Source organism: Castor canadensis, chromosome 13 (genome assembly GCF_047511655.1).
Source record: "Castor canadensis chromosome 13, mCasCan1.hap1v2, whole genome shotgun sequence".
In the NCBI taxonomy this organism is placed as follows: Eukaryota; Metazoa; Chordata; class Mammalia; order Rodentia; family Castoridae; genus Castor; species Castor canadensis.
The window spans coordinates 85272016-85295874 of record NC_133398.1 but is presented as its reverse complement, the minus strand read 5'-3'; positions in this window follow the sequence as shown (position 1 = coordinate 85295874).

The following is a 23859-nucleotide window of genomic DNA, read 5'->3' as shown; positions in this document are numbered from 1 at the left end:
TTTCTCCTTTCTCCAAAGAGCAAAAACTCAATGCAAAGAACTGCAGAATGAGTTCTGAAGGTGCCAGGCTTGTCCTGAACCCACCAAGATTCACGGACATGGAAGCTCTGAAGGTACCTGCTTGCCTGCCTGAAGCCACTGAAGGTGAGTGCAACCATTGCAGGTGAGCATGCCCTACCATCTACTCTGGAGGAGACCACTTAATCTAGCACAGCTTGCAGGCAGATTACACCCCTCATGAACAAAGCTGGTGGCCTGATAAACAGAGGGCAAATTTAACTTCTACTTGGTGGAGGTGGGGTTGAGTGCTAAGTTGATCCAGCCCATGTGGGGGTAGGGTGGCCCAGCCACAGCCTGGGGAAAATAACAACACATTTGACCATATGGAGAAACTAGTATTGAGCTGAAACTAACAGCCTTCCAACAGAAAAGCATTTGACCAAGAAGCTCAGTTCCAGCAAACTACATGTTCAACCATTTCCCATCAAAATTTCAAGGACATTTATCACAGAGATTGAAAAATCAACCCTAAAGTTCATTTGGAAGCAGAAAATACCACGAATAGCCAAGGCAATACTGAATAAAAAAGATCAATGCTGGAGGTATAACAGTACCTGACTTCAAACTATACTACAGAGCCATAGTAATAAAACCAGGATGGTACTGGCACAAAAACAGATGTGAAGACCAGTGGAATAGAATAGAAAACCCAGATATGAATCCACACAGCTATGCTCATCTGATTTTTAACAAAGGCAATCAAAACATACAATGGAGGAAAGATAGCTTCTTCAACAAATGTTGTTGGAAAAGCTAGATATCTATTTGCAGAAAACTGAAACTAGATCCAAGTCTTGTACAAATATCAACTCAAAGTGGATTAAGTACCTTAATGTAAGATCTGAAACTTTGAAGCTAGTGTAGGAAAAGAGCAGGGAATACACTGGAACTAATAGGCACAGGCAATGAGATTGTAAATAGAATACAAATGGTTCAGCAACTAAGAGAAAGGATTGATAAATGGAACTACATGAAACTGAAAAGCTTCTATACAGGAAAGAAATGGTCACCTGATTGAAGAGGCTGCCCACACATGGGAAAAAATCTTTGCCAGCTATGTATCTGACAAGGGATTAATATCCAGAATATACAGGGAGCTCAAAAAACTAAACTTCCCCCAAATCAATGACCCAATGAAGAAATGGGGAAATGAATTGACCAGAGCTCTTTCAAAGGGAGAAGTCCAAGTGGCTAAAAATCACATGAATAAATACTTAACATCCCTGGCTATAAAGGAAATTCGAATCAAAACCACATTAAGATTCCACCTTTCTCCTATTTACAATGGCTATCATCAAGAATATAAACAACAACAAATGTTGGTGAGAATGTGGGGAAAAAGAACCCTCATACACTGCTGGTAAGAATGTAAATTAGTGCAACCACTATGGAAATTAGTATGGAGGATTCTCAAAAAACTGAAAATAGAACCACTCCAAGGAATATACTGAAAGGAATGTAAGTCAACATACAATAAACAGCTGCACATGATGTTTATTGTAGCACTATTCACAGTAGCCAAGCTATAGAAACAACCCAGAGCCCATATGCCCATATATATATATATATATATATATATATATATATATATATATATATATATATATATAATGTCATAAGGATACTCCCTGTAGAGCTATCTTGAACAGACAAAAAATGGCTTTTTCAAAAGCTGAGAACAGGAAGGTAAAACAGGTCCTGTTGGGGGTTGATACCAATGGGAGGGAGGGAGGATATAAGGAAAAGGTAAATGAATGTAGTGGAAATATTATACACTCTTGTATGTAAATGGAAAAATGAGACCTGCTGAAACTTCTAAAAATGGGAGGAGGGGAGATGAAGGAGAATGATGGAGTGGGTGAACTTAACTACACAACATAGTAGCTCTCTTGTAAATGTCACAATATACCGAGTTCAACTATAGAATGATAATAAAAAATAAAATAGAAATAATATAGAGTCCCTGTGTAATTTTCACTTAGTTTTTCCCAATGGTAACAGTTGTATGACTATAGCCCAATGTCAAACCAGGAAATCGACTCTGATAAAATACATTGATATTATTCCCTATGCCCCTAGTTTTAAGTATACGTGCCTGCATGTGTGTGGCTGTTTGTGGGTATTTAGTTCAGTGTAATCTTAACACATGTGAAGATTCATATAATCACCATAGTTAAGATCCAGAGTCATTCTGTTTTCCATAAGGATCCTTTATGCGCCTTCTGGCTTTTGTAATGATACCCACTTCTTGTCCCCCCTAACCCCTCTCTAACTTCTAGGCATCACTAACTTGAAATATATCATTGAACTAAAGTAGAAAGTCAAACAACAAAGCTTTCAGAAGAAAATAGTTTAAAATTGTCCTAAATTTAGGTAAGCAAAGATTTCTAAAAGAATGTGCTAAAATATAGAACAAAGTAAGTAAATAAATAAATGATATAGAATTATTTATCAAAAGACACCATTAAGAGAGTTAAAAGGCAAATTAGGGGAATAAATTTCCAGTACACATACTAAATAAAGGATTCCTACCCAGAATATATAAAGAAGTCTTAAAGATTCATTGACAGATGCCCACTCAAAAGCAAAATGGGCAAAAGACTTGCATAGGTACTTAACCAAAGGGGATAACCAAATGAGTAGATGAAAAAGTGTCCAATATCATTAAGAAAGGAAAAATCAGACTAAAATGGGAATGGGATGCCTTTGTACCTAGAGATTTCCAGAACTGGAGAGTCTTAAGTGCAAAGGTCTGAGGTCAAATATAAATAGAAACTCCTCTCAGGGGAAAAAGACACTCAGTTTGTCTAATGAATATTGTCTATTAAGACTAAAAAAACATCAATTCTCCAAGTAATTAAGAATTAATTTCATGTTTCTCAGTTATCCTAAAATTTTCTATCTTAAAATTCAGAATTATTGGTTAAAATGCACTATCAATTCATTGTTTGGGAACTCTATTTTAAGTCGTGCTATTTTGCTTTGTATTAAACTTCACTATACTTGACCAGCCAGCTATGCTTTGGATTAATGACACAAATCTCCATCTATAGATATGAGCGAGACTCTGGCTCCCTAATTAAGTATCCTTTCACATTTGCATTGCTGCCCCACCCCATAAGACATGCTTTCTCAGTATGTAATTCTCTTTGATAGAACAGAAATGAACTTTTAGTCAAGACCACAAAGTCTCTAACTCAAGCTAGACATTCATTTCTGGGAAGAATTATTACATTGTGCACTAATATAAGAAGAAACTTTGCTTCCCTAAAATCAGTGATAAATTGGTTATAGTGGTGGTGAGATTTGATATGGGGGAAAACTATTGAAGTAGGAAATGAATTACTCATTGAAGGTATACTTAATGGGTATGTCCTTTCCTACTATCACTTATCTTTTTTTTTTATCTTGACTGAATCTGGGCTTCAATATAAACAAAAGAAGATTGGGTGGAAGAGGTTGGCAGAAGGGATGACTTAGAGCAAGACAAGAAGGACCCTAAACCTTAGAGTTCCAACTCTAGCTGTGCCTCTCTCACTGTGCCAGGAGTCGAAGTCATAAGTAAAGACCCAATCAGAGTCCACTCTCTTCCTGAAACAGATTCTATGTGAAAACTGATAGTTAAAAATCGCAGGAGTTTAATGATGCAAATTGGCAAATGCTTACTCGAGTCAGGACTTACGCAAGGGCTGGTTGTTACGCATTTACCAGCTCACCACTAATTACGATCATAATTGTAACCTAAAATTAGTGCTTGTTTTTGTCTTTTTTTTTTCACAAAGCTTTGTATCAAATGAAAGTAGAGATGATAAATTAATGTTTCATTTTTTAAAAAAATAATTTATATTTAGCACTTTTTTCCCCGTGATACTGATTCTGCATTCTACATGTAGTAATGCTTCAGTTCCCTAAGGCATAATTGTTCATAGGGCTATTAAAAAAAACTTTTCTATTTTGAAATAATTAGGACTCATGGGGAATTGCAAAAATAGAACATTGTTTCCTATATGTCCTTCAACCACCTTCTCTCAAATGATTTCTTATATAACTGCAGGATAATATCAAAACAAGGAAATTGACATGATCACAATGTTATTAGCTGGAATATAGGTCTTATCCATTTTTCTGCAGCCTTCATGTGCACTCTCATGTGTGTGTGTGCACGTGTTTGTGCATGCATGTGTGTTTTCATGTGATTTGATCCATGGGTTACTTTTTAAACGCCATGTCTACATAGCCCCAGGAAAGAAGAACACTGCCTAATTAGCTAATGCCTTTAGGACCCTGAACTCAAATGACTCCGTAATTTTAGCTTTTTAAAAATTAAAAAATAAAGAAGAAACCCATGTCTTTGTCTAAACTACCTGAATTTTTCAGGTGGACAGTCTCCAGAGTACCATGTAACTGTGTCATCTGCTGAAGTCTGACTTTTTTAAGGATGACCTGAAATATCACTATGTGTAAGAAATTCATTTACTCTTTCTAAAGATATCTATAAATGATTCCATATGAAAAACAAATAGTTAATATATAGCATTTTAAAAGATACTAAATTGCTTTTTTTTAATGACATGAGCACTTTCAAATCTGGTAGTTCAATTTTTAGAAGCAAATGTTAATGGCCAAAATGTTCGAGATATTTTTTGTTAAGATTTGATACATCATATCAACTTATCACAATCTGGTGTTTGCAAAAAATTCTATGTTGTTAATAGGCTTATCTGTAAGTAATTTAATAACTTTCTTTTTGCATCTAATTGCTGTATTCCAAAAGTAGATTACTGAAACAGCACTGTTTATACAGGATATGCTACATGTAACTACAAAGCATTCTGTTCTCAATTGTCCGTTGGTTCCAATGTGTTTACATAACTACTGTGCTTTATTTTGGGTTTTTTTTTTTATGGACATCAGGCAAGGAGGTGTTCATGTGTAATATAAGAAAGAAGCCAAGTTCACTTCAGTCTAGTACTCTGATTCAGGTATACCATGTTCTCTATCTTACATGAAAGAGGAAGCTGAGAAGTAAGCTATGAGAAGAATGTGAAATTGCACCAGTTTTACAAATTATCCTTAATTGGATATTTAAAGTCTGTATTCATTACTTAGTTGTGATATGATAAATACCCAAAGTCCACCTGCTCTCAGATATTACACTCAAGTAGAGTACAGAGCACTAATTTACTTCATATAAATTGTTTTGATGATATGGCCTTCTGGCTAACACATGGCAATACTTCTTCCATTAAAACATATAAAACTACTGGACTGAAATAAAAAACAGTTCCTGAATACTTATTGACTGATTTCAATCTCATATTATTCAAATATATTGATTAGCCATTGTTTTATTACTTTATCTCCTCCCAGCATTAGATTCTGAAGTTCAGGATGTGTAATAATTAGGATTGTGTTATTAATCTGCTTTTCTTTCTATTTTATGATATATAATGAGAAAATTATTGTTCATATTCCTCAGTGTACTTTCAAAATTATAAACATATATCCAATATCTTTTTATAGAAATTAAATAATCTAGCTTTTGATCTGTTTGAAGCCACTGATATTAACATTTTAAAAATGTGAAAATTAAAAGAAGAAAAGCACTGGCATTTCAAGAAGGGTTTCATATTTACATTGCTCATATGTACACCACTCAAAGCCAAACTCTTTTAAAAGTATAAATTATATTTCACATGAAAAAATTACTGCTTAGTAAGTAGTAAAAACCAATCAAAGTACAGTCATAGAAGCAGTACAGCAATAAATTAAAATGTCAAGCTTTTAAGTTGTTTTGTTAAAAGCCTTAAAATCACCCATGATTTTTGGAAATGACACTGTCACTTTAGCACCCACTTTAAAAGATCATTTTGAACATAAATTATTTGGCAGGTGTGATTTATTTAAGACAATAAACTTAGATTATTGAGTTGAACAAATACCTGTTTGGATGCCTGCCAAGCATTTAGAGCAAATGACTGAAAGTAATGAGACTGTATCACTCAGAGAGATGAATAATCAAAAGTCGTGGGATGAAATTAACATTGTTCAAAAGATATGTCTCTTCCTTTGTGAATACTGAGGAGTAGGAGAGTGAAAAGCATTATGGGAAGTGCAGGCCTTGAATCTGAAAATAACAGTAAATACACCTTATATTTGCATAATGCATTTCAGCTCACATGTACATCTCCTGTTCTGATAGGGCCACACCTCCAATAACACAGCACTGTGTGTGAGAAAACTAAGACTCCAGCAGGTTAAGTGATTTGCTCAGGCTCTGAAGACATCTGAACTTTCCTCTGTTTTTCAGATGAGGCAAAGGGGCAGTAGGGAAAGCAAAGATGTGGAATCAGCAACAACCTGCTAGGACCCTTGGTCTTCCACTTCCTAGCTTCTCTGGACAAATTACTTAACATTTCACACCTTCAGTTTCCCTCCCGGGCGAGTTGAATAGTAGAATCCACTTTCCTGGATCATTGGGGGCATTACATGAAATAGTCTTGGGAGGCAGAATTTCAGACTGGCCAAAATCATTAGTATTGATAGCCGACTATGTGGTTTCTAGTAACATCTCCAATACTTAGCAGACATCTGATCATGGGAAAATCTTGCAACCTCTTTATATCTTATTTTCATCATCTGCAAAGTATTATCTAATTCACGGTATTTTTAGGATGACTAGAAGAGTTGACATATGGGAATGGTGACCATAGTAGCTGGTTCCTAAGGTTTAAATGTGTCTCCCAAAGTTGACATTTTGGAATCTTAACTCCAAATTCATATGTTGAAGGCTTTTGGAGGAGGGGACTTTGGGAAGTCATTAAGGTGAGATGAGGACATGAGGATGGGGTTCCCATCATGAGAACAGTGGCTTTATGAGAAGAGTAAGAAAGACTTGAGCACATTTGTTCATCACTCTCTCCATGTTATGATAAAATAAAAAGGTCCTCACTAGACTCTGGGTGTGATGTTTCTTATGTGGTTTTACATATGAAGTGTCCACCAAAGTTTCATGTACTGGAAATTTGGTCCCCAATGTGGTGATATTGAGAGGTGGTGGAACCTTTCAAAGATGGGGCTTAGTGGAAGGCAATCAGGTCATTATCAGTGCTGCTCTCAGAAAGAATTGATGTAGCTCTTGTGAGATCTTGGTTAGTGCTTTAGAGACTGGCCCCCTTGGTCTCTGGCTTCCTGTCTCACCAGCATTACACCTTGATACCACTCACCACAACAATGGTGCAAAGTCCCAAGGAGCTCCTCCCTTCATCCCAAACCAATGTGGCCACCCAATTGTGGACTTTCAGCCTACAAAACTGTGAGCTAAATAAGCCTCTTTTCTTTATAAAGTACCCAGACTTAGATATTTTGTATAGTGAAAAATGGACGAATAGACTGGCACCTTGATCTTGGGTTTCTTATTTTCCAGAAATGTGAGAACTTCTCTTTTCTTTTTGCTTTTTCACTTATTTTTTGAAGTGCCTGAGATTGAATTTAGGGCCTCATACATGGTAGAAAAGCACTGTACTACTAAACTACAGTCCTAGCCCAGAACTTTTCTTTTTAAGTTACCTAGTTTATAGCACATGTTGGAGCCACACAAAATTGACCAAGACACTGTCACATGATTAAACTCTCATTATTATTATTATTGCACTTGAAAGGTATGAACTCCTTTGCCTGCAGAACTAGGAAATATATTTCTGGTTCCCAATTTCATAGCCTATGGTCATCTAAAGTCCCCATCTGATGATCTCAAGATTTCTTTGGCAGCCTTTACTTTCTATGAATTAGTAGTTACTGCTCTGTGCCAGAGACACAGTGTGGCTCCCACTCCTTTCTCCTGGGCTGCCCCAAACATCCAATCACACAGATTCTTTACAATAGGAGGGGTTAAAGAAAAGGGTCCTATCAAAAATCACAAAGCTTATTTCCCTCCTCCTTCTCCTCCGGGTCCTCTGCTACCTCTATCCTTCTTGGATCATCCCTCTAACCTCAAAATCTCTTTCCACTTTTACAGAGCATTTGTGCTCACTCCAGGTTTTTCCCTCAGTCTTGCTTCCCCGAGCATACCACAGCATTGCTGAGAAGAAAGAGCCTTCCATTCAACAGGACCTGACCTCCTTCGTGGCAACCCCTGAAAAGTAAACCCATTGCAAGTAGTTGTGATTGTGTAGAAGAGACCCACAAAAACACTGATCTTATATGTAAAAGATATAAATGGGTAAACAAAGTATAAAATGTCTAATTTAGCAGTGGTCGAGTTGAAGATCTGAAAGTGGTCAGCAAACAGGAAATATAGAAGGAAGAAAATGAGATGGGGAAGTTCCACTGTTCTAGCTGAGGGCAAGCCTAGAGAAAGTCAGGGAAGAGCATTTCACTGTGGACTGCAGTGATCTCTGAGGTTTTCCTCACTGGCATAAAAGGATGCGGCAGGACTGCCTTCAGAGCATTGAATACCTGCTGTCACTCAAGGCCCTACACTTAGAAGAAGGGCTTGTGCGTGGTTTAATGCTCTGCTGTCACTTTCTTGAAGAAACTAAAAATCTTAAGCAAGGGGACCCTTGTTTCTGACTTCCCCTATACCCTGTAAATTACCTAGACAGTCCTGAATGCTAGTATTCTTAGGCTTTACTTTTGTTCAGTGGTATTCATAATAGGATATTCAAACAAAAATACTTTTAAATTCTCAGAAATTGGTTTTATGTGACATAAGTGGATTACAGGAAAAGAAAGTTCATTACCTAGAAGTAGCCCTTCCTTGTTGTTAGGTCAAAGTCTCTCGGTAATGTCCAATACTGTTAGCTAGCTTCTTAGATTGGCCAGTGACTTTATTTATTCTTTTCCAGCTGTCTCATTTGTTTTACAAGACAGTAAAATTGTAGACATTATAACTTTGACTACTAGGAAGAAGCCAAGAGGAATGTTCCTTTGCTGTGTAGGGGCAGGACAGTAGGATTTAAGATATAATGCTGACCTGTCTGAAGGTATGAATGTGTGTCATAGGTTACAGTCAGCAGCTGAGAAGCTGAGGTTTTCTCTTCTCTTCTCTTCTTTCTCTTCTCTTCTCTTCTCTCTTTTCTCTTTTCTTCCCTTCCCTTTCCCCTTCCCCTTTCCCTCTTCCTCCTTCCTCTTCCTTTCCCCCTTCCCCTTCCACCTTCTTTATTTTCTTTCATACTGGAGATTGAACCCAGGCCGTGAGCATGCTTGGCAAGTGCTGTACACTTGATTCATGCTGGTAAGTCCTTTGTTTTTTGAGATACTGTCTCATTAACTTCACTAGGGCTGGTTTCAATCTCTGAATCTTCCTTCCTCCATCTCCATAGTAGCTGGGGTTACAGATGTGTGCCTTCATGGCAAGCTTGGGGGTCGTTTCTGAGGCTGGCAAAGGCAACTTTTGACAAGGCTCAGGCAGGGCAAATTATTTCCTGTTCAGTAAAATAACAGATTTTCACTCATCATTTGACTTAAATTATTTAGGTATCACTGGATCCAATTTAAGACTTTAAAAATCTCTTTTGGGAAATGAAATTCAGGGAAAGGAGACCTTCTCCCAGGTTCTCTCATGACCAGATTTTAGTGGTTCTAAAATCACCAGAGAGAAAGGTAACTTAAAGGTTTGGTGGAACTAGCTGGATTGAGTGACTATTCTGAGAAATACTCTCCCCAAGTCCTTGATCCCAAATTTGCTCTCTTATGACCCTTACTTACGTTTCTCAGGATCTGATTCACATACCAAGGAAGAGGGGAAATTCTCTCTAGAAACAGCTTTTTATGTTCATTTATAATTCATTATGTATTGAATTTACTAAACATTTACCTAATCAGGAAAAATTACAGGGAATAACACGCACCTCTTTTTAAATGGTGGAAACCCTTCAAATGTATTCTTTTCTTTTCTTTTTTTAACATTCTTTTAAAAAACTTTTTGTTAGTATGTATTCGTTGTACGTGGGGGGATCATTGTGACAATCCAAATAGGCTTATATTGTACATTGGTTAGATGACCCCCACCATCTCTCCCTCTCTACTCACTCCCTGCCCCACTTGAAGCATTTGCAAGAGATTTCTTTGTTCTATTTCATATAAGTATATGAAGTCCATCAACCATACACTTTCACCTTAATCTTCTTCATTCATCCTTCCACCTCCCACAAGTACCCCTCCACACACATTGTACCCTATTTTACAGTCCTGTCTTTCATTATGAATATTTGCGTTAATGTTCAAAGGGGTTTCTCAATGTGTCCCTGCTGTGAGTATACTTTACTTTGGTCCATTCAGCCTTTTCCTTTGCTCTCCCTTATCCTTTTACTTCCCAACTCCCATTTTCCAACAGTTTTCAATATCCTTATATCCTTTTCCTTAAGAGATGTTATGTTTTATGGTGTTATTGGTGCTCTATAATTCTCTTTTCCTTCCCCTCCTTCCCCAAGTTCCATAGAGTAGTTCCACTATTACAAATATGTTCTACAAACAAGTTTCAAATATATGCCTCTCTTAATATATGCATGTATGGAAATGCCACAGTAAAACCCATTAATTTGTATGATTAATATGTGTTAATAATTATAGAAACAAATTTTAAAACACAAAGTGTGCTGTTATGGCAGCCCCATATATTAAACAGATGAAAGTTGAACTGTTCTTAGAAACTGGTATGAATTTCCTGGAATCTTGACCTTCTCACTTTACTTTCTGTAATACTCCCAACTTCCAACCCCAGCCACACCCTCTACCCTACTTAGGATAGTTCCTAAAGTACATTTGAAAGCTCTGGAGAACTCAGGCCTTTAAGAGCCAATAGGAACTACTGCTATAAGAAGGTGGTCTTTGTTCATTATTCAAGCAAACACATAGTCTATGAAAAAAATGGAACAAACAGGTGTTTTCTGTTCATATTTAAATGTCAGAGCACAGCAGGAACCAGGACTGTGGAAGTCTGCATGCATTGTTCAGTGCAGCAGCAATGGAGAAATACTGAATTTCATAATGCAGTGCTATTCTCCAAGGAATAGCACTGCCTTTCCTGTTCAAATTCCAAACCATTTTAGCAGCAAAAGAACAAAGATGGAGATTAAAATATTGTATTCATTAACAGTAATGGCCAGTCTAGCTATGTGAATAAACCCAGAATTAGGCAGATAGTACACCTGGTTTCATGTCTCCCCTTGGTGGAAGTTGCTGACCCAGGTGGCATGAAGGAGCTGGTGGGGCACGTCTGCCAGGAGACTTCCTACCAAGAGAAAGAACAGTACTGAGCTGAGAATACCCAGGTATTATTTCCCTATGATCTCACTATGTGGAATCTAAAAATTTGAGCTGTTAGAATTAAAGAATAGAATGGTTGCTAGAGGATAAAGATGGAAAGAGGATTCACAAAATGGGGAGAGGTTGGTGAACTAGTACATAGTTACAAGTAGCTAAGAGGAATAAGTTCTGGTGGTCTATTGCACAGTAGGGTAACTATAGTTAACAATTATGTGTTGTATATTTCAAAATACCTGGAAGCGAGTGCTCTGAATGCTCTTCCTACAAAGAAGTGATGCATGTATGAGGTGATAGACATGCCAATTACCCTGCTGGATCATTTTACAATATAGACATGCATTAAAATGTCACACCATAGCCTGTAAATATGTATAATTATGTATAAATTAAAAATTTTACACAAAGAAAGAACAAATAAAAATTTATTTCTAAATTTACCCATCAGTGTGGTCAAGCTCAACATCCCTGAGATGAGTGAGGTAGGGGCAGAGGGAGTTAAAGGAGTCCCTCTCAGTGACAACCCTTCATAGACCTATAAGGCCTAGAAGAAATGTCTCCTCTCAGAACACAGATTTAAGGGGAAGAGTTGAGAAATAAAGGATATTTATAGGTGTTTATCCTCTACTTCCTCTGCCAGAAGAATAATTTTATTTATTATAGAAAAACATTGTGCTCTTTGTAAAAATAAGTTAATCCAATAATTGGAGTAGAATTCCTTATAATTTTGGGCTAATCATTATGATGTACTTTGGATTAATAAATTAGGCATTTTTGAAATTGTTCAGTTTAATTGTTCACTTTTTAGGTAAATAAGATTGTACAGCATGGAAACATTTTTTCTCTTAAAAGACCTGAAAGTAATAGACTCCCACACTCCTGCCCCCACAAATATTCAAATTTGAGAAACAAGTTAATTTGTTAACTTTGAGTACTGTTGAGCATTACCCAAATGACAAATGCACTTATAGTCAGGATAGAGTCAATAAAAATGAACAATGGGATAATATGTACAGTATAGTATATTTTGAAAATATGCTCCTGGTATAACATTTTTATTAGAAAATAAGTACTCATATAATACATAACAGTTGCTTAGAAATATGTAAAGCTGGAATTTAAAAATTGGTAATTGAGATATTATTGCCACTACTATCACATTCTGGAGATTTCATTAATAGTGCTGAATTAGTGATTGAAATGAGTGAAGGCAGTGATTTCTTTTTTCCTTGGATGAGAAGACGGTCACATACCCAGAGATTTCACAATTCTTATATTGTGTCACACTGAATCCAAGTCAATGAAGTTTGTCAAGCAGCAGGACTATATGACCACAATCTAAGACCAAAAAGAAAAACCCAGAGACAGTGTAAACAATCTCACAGGTGAGCTAGATATTAGAATTGTCAGACAATGACTTTGAATAAGTACAATTAGTATGTTCTTCAATAGAGCAGAATGATGAATAATTTCATCGAACAATTGGAATATATTTAAAATAATCAAATGGGAGTTATTGAATCAAAAAATATAATATCTATAATTAAGAACTCAATAAGTTGATTAAAAGCAGATTAAACACACCAGGAGACAGAAATAGTAAACTCGAACACAGGTAAAGATGAAAGATTTAAACCGAACCACAGAGGAAAAAAGGACAAAGAACAATAAAACTTAAGATACAAAACACCTGTGAGAAACAAAGAGAAAAGTTCAATATACATGTAATTAGAATTGAAAGAGAGGAGAAAGATTTTGGCAAAAGCAATACACACAGAGGGAATGATCACAAATTTTCCAAAATGATTAAAAACTTCAGCTGATATTTTTAAAACTCTGCAAACTGAACACGGGAAGAAAAACCTACATTACCTTCAAAAGATTATAGAAGTTTATTGACAGCTTCTCAACAGAAGCAACAGCAAGTAGGAGACGGAATAGTATTTTAAATTACTGAAAGAAAAAAGTTGCCAATCTAGAATTCAAAACCCAATAAAATATTCTCCCAAAATAAAGGATAAAGATAATATCATCCTTAGCCTTGGAATATGGCTCCAAGTTCTCAGCTGGACCTAGAGAACACTCTAGATCTGGTCTTGTAACAGTTCTCAAAACTCAATTCTTCATCATGTCTAAGTCTAAGTCTACATCAGCCTTTGGATATATCAGATTTTACCTCATAGTAACATCCTTATTACTTATAATCCTTCGCCTTTATTCCAACTTTTAAAGTCCAACTTACATGTTTTTTTGTTTCTTCATTTTGTTTTTGTGGTTCTGGAGATTATACCCCAAGCTTAGTATGTGATAGGCAGATGGTCTACCACTGAGTCACATCCCTAGCCCCAAATTATCTTTAGGACAAAACCCAGCTCCTGCTTTCACTTCAAAGCTTTCCAGGCCTCTATTAAAGTCCTGCACTCTCTGAATAGTAAATTTGTATTCTGATACAAACAGCTTTACATTGACATGTATTTTATTTTCCATTAAAGAAGAAAAAGCTGCTAATTAAAATATGTATGTACAATTCCTTAACAATAGTCATAGTAGCCTTCTATTGATTTGAAATTCTTCTTGTCTGTTCTAGGGATTCAACCATCTCTCCTGCCCTCATTTGCTTACTTACATTGCTTAGCTGTAATCAGTAGTGTGTTTGAGAGTGTGTGTGTGAATATAACTCATATCCATCTTTGTGGAGGTAACTTTCTCTCTCAGGTACCATGACAGTGTTGGTTTTTGCTTTTGAACAAAATATTGAATTGCAAAAAAAAATTACAATTTTCCACAAATGACTATCTTCCTCATTTGGGCAAAATTGATACCCAGTTTCAGTTCATTTTCTGCACATTCAGTGATTTTTTCATTCAATGCTACAACGGAGTAATATTATATATTCTAAATGTAGCTAAACTTACCACATGTAGCATCAACAATACACATAATTCAACCAAAGTGATACGAGCAATGAGGTCTAAGTCTTGAGCATGACAATGACGACTGGCAATGACTATATCCTGAGTTTGGGCTGGTCAATGGCAACTGTATGACATTTTTTAGTTTAAAATACTGAAAATATGTACTTTTAGAATCAACAAATATTACTTGCCTCCTGAGTAAAATCTAAGTTTCCAGACAGCCTGGAGTATTCTTTCCATTTTGTTTGGTATAATGGCAAAATTTCTAGCATAATACTGCACACAGGAAGACATGAATAAAAGTTTAACATAAAAGGGAACAAAACAATAAAAATGCAGAGTAAAAACATGTTGTATTAAAGTGGAAAAGAGGAATCATGAATCAGAATTCTCTTTTATCAACATTAGCCAAGATTTGTCACTAGGTATGCCATATAAACATTGTTTATTCTTCTAAATAGTTTGTGAGAATGTAAGACAGTTTTGTGTGCACCCCAAAATACAGTTTTTAGAACACAGTAGATTCAGTTTATCTGGTCAAGCTTTGTATCTATGCTTCCCTTGACAATTAGCAAGTCTTCCCCTAACTGAATGAAAGTTAATCCTAAATATTTCTGCCCCAATTCCTAGGGTTTGCAAACTTTTCTAAAAAAGCTATTCTAGAAATCTCTGATTATATTAATTGCTATCAAGTCCTCGTTTCATCTCTCTGTAGCTGATGAAAGTTTGATGGTTCAGAGCACTGCTATATTTACTCTACAGAGAATCATATGCCCTGGATAGAATGTGTAAGTCATACTGAAAGTCTTGTGGCTTATATGAATAATTTCACTAATTTGGATTGGACAAATCAAGAAATGTATTACTTTGAACCTTGTCAAGTAGGTTGCAGTATACCCCGCAATGTCTGCCAACAGAGAGGGGAATATTTGAAAAGATAACTAATAGGGTGTAAAATTTGCAGGAAATGTCACATTTGATTAAAAAATTTAATACCTCAAAAGAATTTCATTTTATAGTAAAATTAAATGTTTAATTTAAATAATTTTTACTTAATAGCCAAAACAGATTCTTGACTACCAGTATTCATTAAATGCATTTTGATGTTCATTGCAGTTAAAACCCTGGCTTGATATAATGGAAATTGTTCAGGCTTTAGAATCATGGCTACAGTCATGGTGTGATGTTGGGAAACTTATTTAACTAGCCTTGATTCTACTTTCCTCCTCCAAAAATAGGAATAAGGAATGCCTGCTAAAGCATTTGTTATAAGTAAGTGAGAAAACTGTGTGAGCATTTCCTTAACACAAAATTAGAATGAGACAAATGTTTTTTGAATTAAATAATTCCTGATTTTATGGGTAACTTGTTAAATTTTAACTTGGTTAGAGGTTTTTCTTTTTCTTTTTTTTGTTTTTATTTGGATGTACTGAGGTTTGAACTTAGGACATCATACTTGCGAGGCAGGCACTCTACCACTTGAGCCACTCTGCCAACTCCTTATCCTAGAGTTTTAGATTCTTCTTATTTGGAGTTAGGATATTTTTTTGAGTACTTAGGTTGTACTAATATTTCCATTTCAGACCATCATTTATATAAGGGATTGGGAACCTTTCTGTCAAAAGGGTAGGTAGTAAACATTTTATGGTGCCTGTCAAATATTTTCTGCCTTAATATTTATTTTATAACAACATTTTAAAAATGTGAAATCGCCATGTGGTTCACACCTATAATCCTAGCTACTCAGGAGGCAGAGATCAGGAGGATCATGGTTTGAAGCCAACCCAGGCAAATAATTAGCAAGACCCCATCTCAAAAATACCCATCACCAAAAAGGGCTAGTGGAATGGCTCAAGGTGAAGGCTCTGAGTTCAAATCCCTGAACTGTAAACAGAAAAAAAGGTGAAAATGATAGGTAACTCTTAGGCTGAACAGAAGGACTCAGTGCTGACAGTTAGCTAGGCCCTGATCTAAACTTACTACATTTAATCAGTTTTATCTCTGTACTTATAATATGAATTACTAATGTGTTTCCAAGATTTAGAAAGATTAAAAGAGGCCAAGCTTAGATTGTTCAGATAAAATTTAGAGCACTCCAAATTAATATATTAGAGAAAGTAAACTTTGCTTTAGGGATATTTCATTATTTCCAGGAAACTACAAAGAGAATAATGGAAGACAGTAATTTTTGTTTCTGTCTATGAAACAAATCAAAGACTTTTATGAGCTTGTGTACATCATAGAAAACAAAGAAGTTTGTATTTTGTTTGATTAGAAAATGCTAATTCTTCAAAGGTGCTTCTGTTCGTCTCACAGGTATACACATTGATTAAGATTTCTTATTAACATACAATCATCTCCAAATGTTTCCACTTAATTGCTTTTTATTTCAGTTAAGTATCAATGTTCTTGATTCTCACACGTAGTTTAATTAGCAAGGAAGGTCACTGAGAGGTGTTAAGGCACAGACTTGCCCAGAGGAAGCAGTGGATGCCTTACTGGCTTCTAATTATAGAGTATCCTAGAATTGCCGTGTAGAAGAGAGCTTAGAGGGGAAGAACAGTAATGAGAGAACAAAAATGATCAAGAGGTATCCCTGCACAGATGAAGAACAAATGTTCAGTTCCTATTCTCATTTTAAGGCCACTCTTGCAGATGGTTACCCGTAAATAATAAAGTAAAACACATAAATAATTTCTAGGTTATTTAACATTTACTGAACACTTACTATGCTCAAACACTGTGATGGATATTCATAGGGATATTAAGAGAAACACAGAATCAAATATGTAGTAATTAAATATAATCCTTATGAAAGGTAACAGCATATTATTTCTTTTGATGCTAATAATAGTTTTTACTGCTAATATTAATAAACTAATCTGGATCTCAACATAGTGTTGCCAAATTTTTCTAGGATCTTGTCATTTGGACTATGTAATCCATAATAATAACTACATGTGACATCCCTAACAGGGTTGTTTTCAGCCAGTAACAATGTACTCTTTTATATGGAGTCTGCCTTAAAAATCCTAAAATCTATTAATGAATCAAAGAGGGTAGCTATTAATATTAGAAAATAATTTTTAATTTCATCAATAATTACTGCATAATTGCTAAAAAAAGAAAAGAAGGCATGGCTCTTACCATTGCCACCTCACCCTAGTGGAGCACTGAATTGATTGTGGTCTGATGTTGCCCAGTTCAGGACTTGCTGTCTGTTTGAATCAACTGAAAATTTTGAATGTATGCTGTGCTTTGAGTATAGTTTGTATCCTCCAGAATTCATGCTGCAAGCTGATTCCCAGTGTGATGGCGTTGAAGGTTGGTGGGACCTGTATGGGATATTTGGCTCATGGGGATTTTGCCTGATGAAGAGATGATGCCATTCTCTCAAAGGAGTGACTTAGTTCTCATGAGAGAACTAAGTAGTAGTAATCACAAAGGTAGGTTGTTATAAAAGTGACTTTGGCACCTGCCAAACTCTTTCTCACTCTTTCTCTTCCTCTTTCTCCTGCTTCCTTTGTCACCATGTGACCCCTTTTGCCCTTCTGCCTTGTTATGACACAACATGAGGTCCTCACCAGAAACCAAGTAAACGCTCTCATCATGCTCTTATACTACCCAGCCTCCAGAACTGAGAGCCAAAGTAAACTTCTTTCCTTTATGAGTTACCAGGTTTTGGGCATTTTGTTATAGTAACAGAGAAAGACTAAATGTGACTCATACTACTAAGGCACATACCTAAGTATGTTCTTCTAACACATATAACATCTGAAGAACACTTTTCATGTGCCAGGCACCATCATAGAGCTTAATAATCATGATCCAGTTTAAGGCTATGCCAGTCCTAAGAGGTAAGTACTATTGTTTTCCAGACAAAGGAAACTGAGGCAAAGAAAGATAATGTGCTTAAATCACTTGCCTGGACATAAGAGAACTGGCAATTAAACTCCACCTGCATGGCTCCAGGACCCTCCATCCTGTCATTTCAACCACAGTGTTAGCATATATACATCTCAAAACACAGGGAAGCAAAATCACTTCATCTTTCTACAACACGAGTGAGCACATAGCATTACATGTTCATTTAATAGGGATGATACCATAGGTAAGAGCAAGTTAGCCAAGATCTGGGTTCATCCCATAAATTCTCTGGGCCTCAATTTTCTCATCTGTGAAATGAGGAAGTTTAGATATGATGCAATATTTTTCTTTCTTCTTAAAGAACTTTGAAGAGTTAAATCATGATTCTCATAGAAATACAACACAAATTCATCAATTATGAGAGAACCAGTTAGAAGTTATAGCTGGTTCAAAGAATTCCAAGTGCTACACTCACTTTTATAGTCAAGTTAGAAATGCAGAAATGATTTTTGTGGGCAGGGGCTGATCAGTTATCTTTTCACTGGTCATAATTTGCATATTTGTGCAGAAGAGCTATGTGCATTTTGATCAGTTATCCACAAATACACAGTTGTGAAATACCTCAAAGGAAAAGAAAGACCTGGAGTCCCCACAGAATCAGATAATTAACTCAGAGGGTGTTAGATAATACCTTGTTTTCCACTGAAGATACTCACAAGTCTTCTGATCCAATTCAAATTTGCAATTTTCCCTCACACCTAAAACCAAGTTCTACAGGAAGTCCAATGTATAAAACGGTTGAGTATGACTACTTTGATGGATGCAGTGGGAGGGCAGAGAGCTCCTGTTATTTCACTTCTATCACCAAAGAATTCCAAAAGCTCCCCTCTAGCTGCCTTTGAGGCAGCTCCTGGGCTGCCCTGGTTCTATGATCTGTACTTGCTTCACAGCCAACATTCTGTAATTTCCTGGTTCTCTCTTTCGCAGGCAAGGCACAGCTGTAGAAGATGAATATATTTTGCTGGCATTTTAAGGCTTATTATGTCCCTATGATATCATGAGCATCTTTCTATGTTAAGAGCCCAGAAATCCTTCTGATGAATCTTCAGAGACCCTCCTAGGGTTTCAGATTGAAATACACAGAAATGTTTATGCCCAGTACCAAGTTTCCCCTAAGAGTGCTTGTTAAATCCCAGGATAATCTTCTCAGTGAAGACCTGGGCTCCATCCCAACATGGACTTTGCTTATACAGGAACTGATAACACTATCAGGAACAGGAGTACAGTCTATGGATAATTCATTACCAGTTTTCATGGTATGGGCATGGGGAGGGGCTGGTCAGGCAGGATGTGTTTAATTAGGCTGGAAAAATTCACTATGAGTGAAAACTAACTTGTTGGAAACTGATCACAAAGGTTATTTTGAAGAGGTTCATGTTGACACAGTTTAAATGAGTACATGCACTGTGTCCTCTGTCACGCTTGTTATTATTGCTTATTAATATTGCTTATTATTATTATTGGAAATATTTTCTACTAAGTAACAAAATTAGTTGTTATTTTATTACAACTCTTTATCAAAGGTATTCTACACAGCTATAGGATGAAATTCCCCTATAGGCTCATTTGGGGGTATAGTAGGAGTTAAGCAGTTGTAATCATAGGGGAGACTAAAGATCACCTATAACCATGTTAGTTCTTAAGTAGGACCTTGGGCTGCTTCTAGGAACCAAATTGACATAAAACAAATTCACAAGAGAAAAGTATACAAGCTTTATTAATTTTTATGAGCTACTGAGGACCTCCCCAAGAGAGTGAAGACTTGAGAACTTGTCAAAGCAAGATGCTTTTATACTTTTTAGAAAAATAATGATAAATTTGTGAATAAATAACAGGACAATGGGATCTGGGATAGACAGCTAATTCTAGAAAGGTCACCAGGAAATATATGACTGATGGGTATAAAACTTGTGGAAGACAAGAGTTATTTGAGTGAGTTTATTTATTTAGGCCCATTGGATACCACTTCTCATTCTCTGGAGATAAGGGTTTTTATTTTCTTGTCCCAGTACAAGGAAGGCACTGGTCCCAAACACATTCTTATGTCTTGCTACTTATAGAAAAATTCAGGTCAGACAACCCTTTCTAAAAACTATATCTTCTCAATGTTTTCAGCTCAAAATAAGCAATATTCCAAGCAGGTGTATTTTGGAGTGGCATGCCCTTAACTCTTCTATAAAATGCCACATCTGTCCTTCAAATTCCTTGCAGTTTATAGTATCCTGTCATCAATTTTCCTTGTCACCAAACCCCCAATTTCTGCTTTCCTCTCAGTCTATCTTTCTTTATTGGTTCCATTTGTCCTATTAAAATATTTCCATATGTAATTCACATCAAATATGTTTATTGAGAAAGTTACATAGCAATAGCTGACATTTTTATAAGAAAAAAGAATCAATTGTGTCAATTCAACAACATATCAATTTATTTTCTTATTCTGTTTTTTCCCCTTGCCAATAAGCCAACCTATTTTGGAGGTGCAATCATAGTATAAATATAACTTCATTGTGACATTTTTCATCAAATACTACAAGCATTTTTCCAGAATTTAGGAACACTATATCATTTATTATTCTTGTTTATGTAAAGTGATACTTTAGCAAATACAAATACATTATAAAACTATACAAAGGAAAAAGATGACTTTTATAATGAACACTCTTTTATTCATCTTTCTATGGATGTATATACACATAGCTTTCAAAACGTAATTTCTCATTAGTGGGTTCATACACATGTGCAGATATGTAACCAGCTTCCTTTTTTCCCCTCAATGTTGTTAATGTCACAGTTTTGATCTGTGATCAGAAGACTTCCAAATTCTTTGTTAAGCATGGAAGAATCCATTGTAGGACACATGGGTGTAAAGGGAGTTTATTAAAAGTTAGGGAAGAGAATTACAAGAGGGAGCATGGTGGGAGCAGCTAGAGTCTGCCAACACAGAGAGCATGCTTCTTTTTCTCAGGTGTTTTTAATCTATGGGAAGGGAGGAACCAGGTGATTCCCATCCAAAATCAATGAGTGGGAGGGGCATAGGCAGTTCACAGCTAGGTGAGGTTGGACCCTGGGCCAAAACATGGTCAATCTGAAATGTAATATTTTTCTGAGTCCCAAACTTTCCCTAATTTCAGCCTGCCCCTAATACCACCTGAGAGATGAGATCCCAAAAAAATATTTTTGAGGTTGCAGAGGGACTGAAGTTCTCTTTTCTTCTGAATCTGCTTCCAGCTGACCATGGGTAGTAGACTCCTCCTACAAGGGGAAATTGTCTCTCCTACTTTTCTCCTTGGGCTCATTTGGACACAGGTCTCAATTATTATTCAGTACAATTAAGATTTCTCATGGAGATCTGGGTTGCTTATGAATATCTCTTTCGTGTAGAGATCAACGTCCCTGTTGCCTCATGATTTGGGTTCTAAAGGCCGTTATCCTGGAAGAGATAAATCTGGTTTTGAAAGTGTAACACAAACATTAACCATGATAGGAGCATCAGAGGGGGCCCTGCCAGGTGTGGTAGGAAGGATAAAGAATTTAACTTTTATTTTGAAATGTGACAGAGAGCCTTATGGTTACTTTGCCTATAGGTGTTTATACCTATAGCTATTTTTACCTCACAGATGGCCCTCTGTTTGGACTGCCATTGTATTGGGCAATTAAGGACTGATTGTTTGCGAGTAATAGCTACGTAAGGGACCAAGTGTACCAGGGGGCAGGTGCCAGTCCAATTAGAGAGTAAACATCAATGAATCAGAAAGAAGACTCATAGTGTCCCTGAGCAGAAGTTAGACACCATTGAAAGTTTATTGTCTTTGCTTAAACAGAAGGCTTAGGCCAAAGACATGAGTTTGTCTTTGTCTTTTGCCAGAAGCCTAGAAGGTCCTGGACTTTTCCCCATGTCAATAACATTGCATTATCACTTTAGGTGCCTAAAAAATCCTGCACTGTAAATTTTTACTAGTAACTTTTCACTGTATATAGTGAATTTCTGAATGTATAAATGGTGCTGCTGTATATTTCTGGGATTATCTCCTTGGGGTAGATTTCAAATACTATTCCAGTATATCAGATGGAGGGAGCTCTTTAAAAATCTTAGAATATATTTTAAAAACTAACCTTTTCAATGTCGTAACATTTTTAATCCCATCACTGGTGCCACCCATTTTTCCAGCACATCCTTAATCCTGGGTTTTATTCATCTAATGTTCCACAGAATTATGGGGGGGATGAAACAACAATTTTGCACCATTGTTAAATTTGCACCATTGTTAAATTTCTTGGCTATATGGGTATTGGTATATCTTTTCATATATATTTTTGCCATGTATGTCTTTTTTCCTAAATTTCCTTTTCTTTTTATAAAATATCTAACCTTTATCATATGTATTTTTGCTTGTGGTGATTTAATTTTTGTATATTAAAACATATTAAGCATTTATGGAGTTTTTTGGTTGTGTTGTTTTTGTTGTTGCCCAAACATTTAAAAATTACAGTCAAATGTATCAATGTTTTCCTTTGCTATTTTTAATTTTGTGTCATAAGTAGAAAGATATTTCTCTGTATTAAAAAATATTGTCTCATTTACTCTTCTAATAATAACTCTGGTGTCTTATTATATTTAGCATTCAAATTGATATATCTGGTATTGCTTTGGTGTACTGAAGAATGTGAGAATACAAAATTTTTTTCACCCAAAGGCAGGCCATTTTGTTTATCTCCATATTTTTCCATATGTCATTGGAAAAATAAAGGCAAGTGAACATTAAGATATTATTTAGACTACAAAATAATCATAAAACTGGTAGATGATGCCAGACTTGAATAGAATATGCTGTGGGAAATGGGGGCCAATACCATTGCTAACATTGTGGGATTAATTTTATCTAATAATGGATACTTTATAAATATATAATATTTATTATTGTGTATGTGTGATTATTAGTAGGCAAATAGAAAAGATCAAATTTAGACATTATTAAATGTTAATGAGATTAGTGAAATATATGTTTTCTATGTAATATGGTAACTATTTTTGTTGTATAAAGAAGTGAGCAACCACAGAGGAACTCAGATGTAAGAGAGCAAAATATAGGTTTGTGTTTCTTAGAACATTGTGTAAGGGAGGGAAAAGTTCGAGTTTCATTCAAAAACATGAACTGCGAGGAGGCTTATCAGAACATTGGCCTAGTGGGTAGGGCCCTGAAGTATTAAAATGATAACAGACAATAAATTAATAGAATTCCCCAGGCAATTATAATTAAGGAGAAAACTGGGTGGAGGCAGACTTCATTGAGGATGGAACAGAAGGTTTATAGAGTGATGAAGGCACAATGTGCTAGTGGAACTGGCTGCTAGATGGGGAAAGTCTTCTGAAAGTGGAGACAGGGTGCCCAGTTCAAACTCTAAGACTATGCTTAGCACTACAGGGAGTCAGGAATGAACACAGGTAATTAGAAATAAAACCTTTTTTCTTGCTGAATTTTCTCACCTTACTCTCCTTCATTGATCTTTCCACCTATTCCTGCACCCTTCCTTATTTTAACTTTATAGTATACTTTGATAGGTAAAATATCAGAAGCTTGCTCTTACCATTTCCAGAATGGTACTAAATATAACATTTGCACTTGAATCATTTTACCAACTATCTTCTGCCCCTTATATCGATCCTACCACTTGCTGCCTACATCTTAGTCCT